This window comes from Gymnodraco acuticeps, unplaced genomic scaffold, assembly GCF_902827175.1.
Source record: "Gymnodraco acuticeps unplaced genomic scaffold, fGymAcu1.1, whole genome shotgun sequence".
NCBI classification, from domain to species: Eukaryota; Metazoa; Chordata; class Actinopteri; order Perciformes; family Bathydraconidae; genus Gymnodraco; species Gymnodraco acuticeps.
The window spans coordinates 97,227-106,216 of NW_022992138.1; positions in this window are offsets into that span (position 1 = coordinate 97,227).

An 8,990-nucleotide genomic window follows, 5' to 3' on the forward strand; every position below is an offset into this window, starting at 1 on the left:
GAAAAGACCTGTCTATGCTGCCCCAGAACGCCTCGTTGGACATTTCTCTTTTTCTTCCTGGGTACAGTGACGTGCCCATACTCAAATGGAGCCATTGGTCCAAATGGACCAATCCGTGGAGCTCCACACACACTCTCTCTCTCTGCGGCGAAACTGTGGCACGCTTACACTGTAGGTGTGCCGCATTTGGGGGTGCTGGTGCTAGTGGAGCCTCACAGATGGGGGTTCTGCAGCCCCATCAGCACCCCCCCCCCTTCCCGCGAAATGAACCCAGCTCACACGGTCCGCTCCTCGCAGCAGCGAGCCGCGCACCGTCCCGCCAACACGGCACCCAGACCCCACGCAGCATTCTCATCTGTTTGTCATTACTGGTGTCATTTTCTGGTTGCTAACAAACGCCATTGCAAAACATAATCACTGATGTTCTGCTGTAACGGTGGTGGACTCATCAGAACAGAGTGGGCGAGCTGACCAATCAGAGCACAGTGGGCTCACAGGGGGGGGCAGGAGCTCCAACAAGCCGTTTAGGACAGAGAGTGAATACACATACAGAGATGCTGTGTGAGAAACCAATGTGAGTTTGGAACATTGAACAATGTAAATGTATTCTAGTCGACCTCAACAATGGATTTATGATCAGTAGAAATGGCCATGACACGGGACCTTTAAAAGCGATGCATACCTCACTTAAAGCTTGTCATTATGTCTTATTAAATCATGTAGATTACTTGTCTCTTTTTCAATCATTTTTACGTCTTTGACAGATTTGGATACTTTACACTGATTTTCACTTTTGAATCATTCATGTGCCTTTAAAGTGCCATTAAGTGGCAGCAGCTGTATTCATGGATTAAACACAAGCTAATGGGAAGCATCATTTCCCTGCATCTAATGCCACTAAGTCATTTAAACCAACTCGCAACTATGAGATTCACTCTAACCACACTGATGTACACAGTTTATATACCAAGTCTCCTCCAACACGATGCTAATCTGATGAGCATTTTAAGGTTTTAAAACATAAACGTCCTTTCCTTTTTCCCATTCATTACATCATAAACCTTATGCATTACATTAATGCACACAATGTACACAATATCTTGTTTTTTATTACTGCACATATTTGATTCCAATTATATTTCAATGTAAATACTGCCATATTTTTAAATCAATCAATCAATGTTTATTTATAGAGCCCAATATCATAACATTTACATTTGTCTCAGTGGTCTTCACAGTTTGTACAGAATATCAGTATGACAATACGACACCCTCTGTCCTTAGACCCTCTGTCCTTAGACCCTCTGTCCTCAGACCCTCTGTCCTCAGACCCTCTGTCCTTAGACCCTCTGTCCTTAGACCCTCTGTCCTCAGACCCTCTGTCCTCAGACCCTCTGTCCTTAGACCCTCTGTCCTTAGACCCTCTGTCCTTAGACCCTCTGTCCTTAGACCCTCACATCGTACAAGGAAACACTTCCAGAGAAACCCCACAGTTTAAAGGGAACATGGGAGAAACCTCAGGGAGAGCAACAGAGGAGGGGTCCCTCTCCCAGGACGGACAGACGTGCAATAGATGCCGTGTGTAAATCGAAGAGATAATACATTTTACAGCATATAGACCGAATGTTAGGAAATGCATGAGTCTGTAATAAGAAGATGAATCCACGAGGATGTCAGCAATCCTGTGGGAGTCATCAGGGAAGTAGTATGATGAGAGTCAGGCAGGACCGCAGAGACAGGTTCAGCCACGGCTCAGGATCCCGGCGTAGATAGACACCAAAAATAAATGTGGGGGAAGCTGGCCTATTGGGAACATGAGGTACAGACAGAGAGACGGAAGAAGCAAGGTGTCCCCCAACAGTCTTCCTAAAGCAGCAAAACTAAGGGCTGCATCTAATCAGCCCTAACTATAAGCTTTATCAAACAGGAAGGTCTTAAGCGCACTCTTAGAATGGATAGGGTGTCTGCCATTAAATATTTTGTAATGTTATTATAGTTTTCTTAAAATAGTTTTCGATCTGTGTTTTTTAAATGTTGTTTTACTTGTATGTGCACCACAAAACCAAGTCAAATTCCTCGTACATGTCAACCTACCTGGTAATAAACCTGTTTCTGATTCTAAATTACAAGTGTGTGTGTCCCACCTGTAACAGCATAGACAGCAGGTGTATTCATCAGCGAACGTCGTAAGAGAGGCCGGTGTGAATTGAGGCTCTTTGTGAAATCTAGACCAGCGTTCCCCGAGCAGCTGGCCTCCAATCAAATCCAAAGAGAGCCAGAGAATTGAAGTTGATGGGTTTAACCCAGCAGGGATCGTTTGTCTGTCAGCGTAAAACACAATTGTCTTCGCTCCTTTGCAGTGAGTCATAAAGGGAATAGTTGAACATTTTTGCAAAATACCCTTATTCATCTTCTTACCAAGGTTACAGATCCAAACAGCTCAAATATTTGTATGTCAAATATAAATCTGGAGCCAGGAGCCGGTTAGCTTTGCTTTCCTAAACACTTGATTACATGTGGTCAATCACAGCACTCTATTGTGATAGAGAAATTGCTGTGGACTTAAACTGAAATGAAAAACGTATATTGTTTTCGAGCCAAAGCTATAAAATCTGTTTTAAATCAATAGAATTAGCAATAATTTGACTCATCTATAGTCAATACTCGTATCACTTAACAGTAGAATAATGACCTGGTTTTATATAATATTTAATTTAACGCTCCACTGTATATATTGAAACATAAACCTTTGTATACATTGTTATCACTCCGTCTATCTTTCTATCTGTCAAGCTGTCACTAGCAACAGTAAAATGTCTGTTACTCAAAAAGTCAGAAAGTTGATCTCAGTGAAGACACTTCCAACTAAACATGAGTCAGAACTCCCATGCTGTGTGTGTGTGTGTGTGTGTGTGGTGTGTGTGTGTGTGTGTGTGTGTGTGGTGTGTGTGTGTGTGTGTGTGTGTGTGTGTGTGTGTATGAGTGTGTGGTGCATGTGTGGTGCATGTGTGTGTGTGTGTGTGTGTGAGTGTGTGGTGTGTGTGTGTGTGTGTGCAGTGGATTTGGTGTTGTGTAAGAGCCAGCATTGTACATGCCTTTTTCCTGAGAATAAGGTTGTGGAAGTGTGTGTTAGGTTGTGTGGGTTAGGCTGTGTGTGTTCGAGGCTGTGTGTGTTAGGCTGTGTGTGTTAGGCTGTGTGTGTTAGGCTGTGTGTGTTAGGCTGTGTGTGTTAGGCTGTGTGTGTTAGGCTGTGTGTGTGAGGCAGCGTGTGTTAGAGGCTGTGTGTGTGAGGCTGTGTGTGTGAGGCAGCGTGTGTTAGAGGCTGTGTGTGTTAGGCTGTGTGTGTTAGGCTGTGTGTGTTAGGCTGTGTGTGTGAGGCAGCGTGTGTTCGAGGCTGTGTGTGTTAGGCTGTGTGTGTTGGAGGATGTGTGTGTCTGCCCGTCGGCTTGCCTTTCTCTGCCTGACTTCAGAGGAAGAAGCCGGGGCTTTTTCTCACCAGCGCTCCATGAGTCCTCCCCAAAGTTCTCCGACACACACTTTGCTTCAGAGGTTTTCCCTCTCAGTCTTTCGTGACGTCTTCTTCCTCTCTACCCCCTGCATGTAGACTCTTTCACCTTTCTCTTTCTCCTCCGATTACCCTTCCTGTCCGTCTTTGTTTCTCCAGTCCCAAATGTGTCATGTTTTCCTCCTGTGGGTCTCTTTCCCCCCCCCCAGCAGGTAGTGGAGCAGGTCATAATTGGATGGTGTGCTGACAGTCAAACAATGTCACAGAATCACCGTGAGAGGAAATCTGCTTGTTAGGAAGTAAAGGGAACAACTTTGTATAGAGTTGACTCAACTTCCCTTCCCGTTGCCCCCCTTGTGTAGGTGATTTATGTGTGTGTGTGTGTGTGTGTGTGTGTGTGTGTGTGTGTGTGTGTGGTGTGTGTGTGTGTGTGTGTGTGTGTGTGTGTGTGTGTGTGTGTGTGTGTGTGTGTGTGTGTGTGTGTGTGTGTGTGTGTGTGCTGCAGAGATTTGTCCCTGAATTCACCCCGAGCCACTGTGCCCCTCACAGTCGACCACAGTGGAGAGGGTTCAGACAAAGCCGAAGTTTAGTGAATTAAAATGTGAATTTCCGTCACCAGACTGGCTCACAAAGCTTCATACTCTCTGTGTCTGGTTTCTGTTCAATGAAGAAGCTTCAATATCTCTAGTCAGATAGGGTGGTGCAGTGATGACGTAGTTTTGTAGGCCAGACCTATCGCAAGAGCTCCCTCGACAATAAGCAATGGGATTTGCCCATTTGATTTTGGTGTATTGCAGAAAGTTCAGTGGCAAACACGCATGCATGATACTTAACACATTTGTTCAGCAGGATAAACTCACATACTTTGTGAATTTTTAAGCATAAATGCAATAGCCAGAAGTAAAAAGCTAACATTCGGCTGTAAACGAACTACACCTTGGTCGCATGGCTGCGCATCACCACCGCTAAGCTAAAGGCGGCTAATGTTCGGCGTGATGACGTTTAGTTGTCTCATTTAGTCACTTGTTAGCAACCGCCATTTTTATGACACATCCTGGTTTCTGGCATTCGCAAGTGGGGTAATTACTAACGCGTTTTATGTCGGAGAAGAAAGCTTGTTTAAACCATCAGACCTTATTTCGTGCTTCTAACTTCAAACACGTTAAAAAAAAACTTCAAGACGAGTGAACTGGAAATGTTAAGAGCCAAGTTATTTCCGGGTTTTTGGACTCGTTTCTGCACCACTCTATACCATGTTCGGCCATAACATTTTGGACAAATATTTTTCCACATATTCGACCATGAGGTTGACTTTCTTGGTTTTGAGTGAAATGTTTCGACAACCTCAAGAAGAAATGGCATGTCATTTGGCAGAAACATTCAGGTTCTCCTCAGAATAAGTTGTAATTTGGTAATCCCTTTACTTCTCATTTAGCACCATACTAAGGGCGACATTTTACATCCAATTTATGACTTCATACCTTCAAGAATAATGACAACTTGATAGCTTATTAGCAACTGCTTAACTATACAAAGAGGCTATGGATCAATACGTTAACATGTTTTCTTGCTGACGTTAACATCCCAAAGCACTGCTGTGCCTGTATGATGCATTCATGTGAAATAATCAGGACTGGAAGAACAGGAAAAGCTTTTTTTTTGGCTGAGTTGCATATTTGTGGCTGGTTCATTAACAAGGGGAGGCCAATACAAGGAAACAGTGTATATCTCCTTTGAGATTAAAGTTGATTAAACTGTCGGTAATGGTGCTGTTGCTGCCATGTTTGCAAAGCGATTGCGACACGTTCCCTAACATATCCAACTCGGAATACAATTACAAAAAGGAGACAGACGTGATTGGTGTTTCCACTCAACCGCTCATAATTGTTACATGAGTGCAGCATAAGTATAACTTCACATGGCTGATAGCGTGGCTGGAGACTCATCTTGGGCCGACTGATGATTCTGCAGAACTCACAGGTGAATATAGCAAAAATAAAAGACAAAAAAAAGATAAATAAACAATAACTCAGATGTTAAAAGGTATGTATGAGTCTGAATGTGTTGACAATATCCTTGTCATCAAACCATATAGTTAAAGGCCCTATTGTGCTTTTAGGATCTCTCCTTTCCTGTAGTATTGTGTTATATAGGTTTGTGTGCATGTAAATGGTCTGCAAAGGCTAAAATCCCAAAGTTCTCCAGAGGGAATTGTGGCCCTGAACCTCCATTGTACTCCTTTGTTTACAGTGACATCACTATGTAACACTTGCGCTTCTATTGGCTAGCGCTCCAATACATTGTACGTGATTGGCTAAGGGGAAGGACATCTCTAAGCAGCTAACCAATCAGAGAAGACTGGGCTCTGGTTTCAGACAGTGGGTGAAAAGAGATGCTGCAGCACAGGCAGTATGAGAACAATAAAGAGCTTTTTTAATATTATAGCATGGAGACATGTAGAGACACTACATACTGATATACACCTGAAAATCAGCAGGAGAGGACTCTTTAAAGTAGAGACACTACATACTGATATACACCTGAACATCAGCAGGAGAGGACTCTTTAAAGTAGAGACACTACATACTGATATACACCTGAACATCAGCAGGAGAGGACTCTTTAAAGTAGAGACACTACATACTGATATACACCTGAACATCAGCAGGAGAGGACTCTTTAAAGTAGAGACACTACATACTGATATACACCTGAACATCAGCAGGAGAGGACTCTTTAAAGTAGAGACACTACATACTGATATACACCTGAACATCAGCAGGAGAGGACTCTTTAAAGTAGAGACACTACATACTGATATACACCTGAACATCAGCAGGAGAGGACTCTTTAAAGTAGAGACACTACATACTGATATACACCTGAACATCAGCAGGAGAGGTCTCTTTAAAGTAGAGACACTACATACTGATATACACCTGAACATCAGCAGGAGAGGACTCTTTAAAGTAGAGACACTACATACTGATATACACCTGAACATCAGCAGGAGAGGACTCTTTAAAGTAGAGACACTACATACTGATATACACCTGAACATCAGCAGGAGAGGACTCTTTAAAGTAGAGACACTACATACTGATATACACCTGAACATCAGCAGGAGAGGACTCTTTAAAGTAGAGACACTACATACTGATATACACCTGAACATCAGCAGGAGAGGACTCTTTAAAGTAGAGACACTACATACTGATATACACCTGAACATCAGCAGGAGAGGACTCTTTAAAGTAGAGACACTACATACTGATATACACCTGAACATCAGCAGGAGAGGTCTCTTTAAAGTAGAGACACTACATACTGATATACACCTGAACATCAGCAGGAGAGGACTCTTTAAAGTAGAGACACTACATACTGATATACACCTGAACATCAGCAGGAGAGGACTCTTTAAAGTAGAGACACTACATACTGATATACACCTGAACATCAGCAGGAGAGGACTCTTTCAAGTAGAGACACTACATACTGATATACACCTGAACATCAGCAGGAGAGGACTCTTTAAAGTAGAGACACTACATACTGATATACACCTGAACATCAGCAGGAGAGGTCTCTTTAAAGTAGAGACACTACATACTGATATACACCTGAACATCAGCAGGAGAGGACTCTTTAAAGTAGAGACACTACATACTGATATACACCTGAACATCAGCAGGAGAGGACTCTTTAAAGTAGAGACACTACATACTGATATACACCTGAACATCAGCAGGAGAGGACTCTTTAAAGTAGAGACACTACATACTGATATACACCTGAACATCAGCAGGAGAGGACTCTTTAAAGTAGAGACACTACATACTGATATACACCTGAACATCAGCAGGAGAGGACTCTTTAAAGTAGAGACACTACATACTGATATACACCTGAACATCAGCAGGAGAGGACTCTTTAAAGTAGAGACACTACATACTGATATACACCTGAACATCAGCAGGAGAGGTCTCTTTAAAGTAGAGACACTACATACTGATATATACCTGAACATCAGCAGGAGAGGACTCTTTAAAGTAGAGACACTACATACTGATATGACCCTGAACATCAGCTGGAGAGGACTCTTTAAAGTAGAGACAATACATACTGATATACACCTGAACATCAGCAGGAGAGGACTCTTTAAAGTAGAGACACTACATACTGATATACACCTGAACATCAGCAGGAGAGGACTCTTTAAAGTAGAGACACTACATACTGATATACACCTGAACATCAGCAGGAGAGGACTCTTTAAAGTAGAGACACTACATACTGATATGAAAACATGATATATCCTCCTCTCCTGTCTGATCAACAATGAGGATTGTTTGTCTAAATCTGGAGCCTAGCTGTTCATGACTTAAGGCTACTGAGCGTTTTACCCGCAGCTGTGTGCAGCCGACAGACAGCCATGCTGCGCTGACTCTGGCTGTAGTTCATGTGATCAGTTAGTGAGTCACCTGCAGGAATATGTCTCATCGGGAGCCTCTTATTACTGTTCAGGATTACAATGAGGCAGTTCAAGAGAAAACGACAGAGTCAAGGGTGTGGAAGGACAAAGATGTTTTATATTGTTATTAGGGCCCGAGCACGAGAGTGCTAGGACCCAACGGCGTCCTAGCACGAAGTGCAAGGATACCTATTGTTATTCGTGGTATTATTAGGGCCCGAGCACGAAAGTGCTAGGACCCAACGGCGTCCTAGCACGAAGTGCGAGGATCCCTATTGTTATTCGTGGTATTATTATTATTATTCCATATTTCAATGCTTATTTTCAGGCCTTTAGGATGCTGAGAAAGTTGTATAATTTTGCACAGATTCCAGAATCGGTGAAAAATTTGATATTCTGGAGTCAATGGGTTAAAATATTCCAACATGCTCTCTAGCGCCACCTATGGCCATTTCCGTTTTTGGAAAGATGTACAAAGTCGCACCGTAACTCCAAATGACCTGAAATTTTTCACACTTACTCGGGTGGACCTGCTCTACATATAATGTCCAAGTACCCGTAAGCTCCGCCTACTTTATTTTTTTTTAAATTAGCATAATTTGAAAAACAGTTAAATATTCACTTAAATTTCAAATTTTGGTTTTTCAACACCAAACTCAGTATACAGTATCGCCGGAGGGTCAGACACATTATCGTAGGAAATGAGCATGTTCAGTTGATAAATGTGGTCGTCATTACTCTAAATGTCTTCGCAAAAAGGCGGGGCTTAGATAGAAATGCTCATAACTCATCAACAATGTACCAAAAAAACACACATTTTGGTGGTAAGGTTCAGTCTGTATTGGGGAAGAAGCACAAAAAGTAATTTCCATTTTGGACTATAGGGGGCGCCAAAAACATGACAAATGTCTAACTCATGAACTGATGGACGAAATATTTTTCTTTTTTTGTAGACATACTCTGGGGGTGAGTATGGACTTATATTTAAAGTGTCACAACGAATGACAAATG